The sequence below is a fragment of the Octopus bimaculoides genome, chromosome 19 (genome assembly GCF_001194135.2).
Source record: "Octopus bimaculoides isolate UCB-OBI-ISO-001 chromosome 19, ASM119413v2, whole genome shotgun sequence".
In the NCBI taxonomy this organism is placed as follows: domain Eukaryota; kingdom Metazoa; phylum Mollusca; class Cephalopoda; order Octopoda; family Octopodidae; genus Octopus; species Octopus bimaculoides.
The window spans coordinates 53418050-53419652 of record NC_068999.1 but is presented as its reverse complement, the minus strand read 5'-3'; the positions used below and the strand labels follow the sequence as shown (position 1 = coordinate 53419652).

At 36.2% G+C, this 1603-nt stretch overlaps 1 protein-coding gene across 1 annotated transcript in view; it reads left to right on the top strand.

The window, feature by feature from the left end:
* LOC106875426 (WD repeat-containing protein 53) overlaps window positions 1–1603 on the top strand; it is an 8697-nt gene continuing 7094 nt past the window's right edge. Inside the window, exon 1 of the mRNA XM_052974689.1 lies at window positions 1–94. The gene's annotated coding sequence lies outside the window, so the exon portion shown is untranslated. The remainder of the gene's footprint in view (window positions 95–1603) is intronic.

Genomic DNA, 1603 nt, shown 5'->3' with positions numbered 1-1603 from the left:
TACGTACGTACATAACGAACTATGTGTGTGGGGGAGGAGGGTGAAGGTCTGGAAACTGTAGTGACATCCGGTCGACAACTGATGAGGGATTTGGGTAGGTTGTATCTGTGCTGTGCTTTCGCTTCCCCTAGTAAAAATTCTTCTTTCTCTCTCTCACTCACCCATTCTCTGTCTCTCTCACTCATTCTCTCTCTGCCAACTTCTTCATGAAACACACACACACACACACACAAATGCTATATTGCTTGATATGCTCAACATCTTGCCTACAGTGGCGTTAAGGTCACTTGTAACATTCATTGTAATTGGGCCGATGTAGTGGGCTTGCTTCCCTTTTCTGTCTTTAAAGAATCTTTATCATATCTAATATTTACTTCATGTTGAACATCTTGGTGAAATCCTTCATTAATTATCTCTTCATTCATTCATTTTATTTTTTTTTTCTGGGTTTATTAATTGGATGGCAACCGTACTGGAGTAACGTCCTCAAATTATTTTAAATATACATACATTTATACATATACACATACATACATTTATGCATATACACATACATATATATGTATATATACACATACATATATATACACTACATACATATATATATATACACGTACACACACATATATATATACACGCATACATATATATACACACACCCATACATATATATACAGACACATATATATATATATATACATACATACATATATACACATACATATATATACACACACATACATATACACACATACATACATATATACACACATACATATATACACACACATACATATATATATATATATTTACGGGGAGTTAATTATATGATTGGTCATTGAATGACCAATGGTTTCGCATCTATAAAGCGCTTAGCCTTATAGACAACTTGTTAGACTCTAATGACTGCGGGCATATGACCTCTTTTCAAACTGGAGATAGAAAACCGTTACGGTCGCTTAATTTGTAAAAAAAAATGTATTGTCTGAGCCTTAAACGGGCCAGATTATCACCCTTAGATTGGGACCGGTCAGCAAAATTTTACATCATGTTCTTGGCCAGCCATGTGTAGTGCCTTAATGATAAAAGAACTCAATACAAATTTAAATAGAGGCTCATAGAACAACCAGGGTCCTATATAATTGGAAGCGGACGATGCAAGCTTTGTTTATCAGAGCAGGAAGGATCGTTATAGACTCGCTTGATCCAGAGATCCTTTTAAACTCCAGGAACGAGATCTATAGACCTTGTCCGCATTTTAAACGCTATCTGTTGCAAGCGTGGGATTCCCCGTTCGTCGATTAGGGATATAAAAAATAATCACGGAGCGGAACTAACCTAAGGGCAATAATTCCTCTTTCGTCGATTAGGATCATAAAAATTAGCTGATCGGTCCAATCTAAGGCTCAGACAATATATATTCTTTGTTTACAAATTAACTGACCGTAACAGTTTTCTATCTCTAGTTAGAAAAGAGATTATATGTCCACGGCCATTGGACTCTGACGAGTCGTCTATAAGGCTAAGCGCTTTATAGATGCGAAACCATTGGTCACTCTATGACCGCCCATATAATTAACTCCCAGCAAATACATTATTGCTC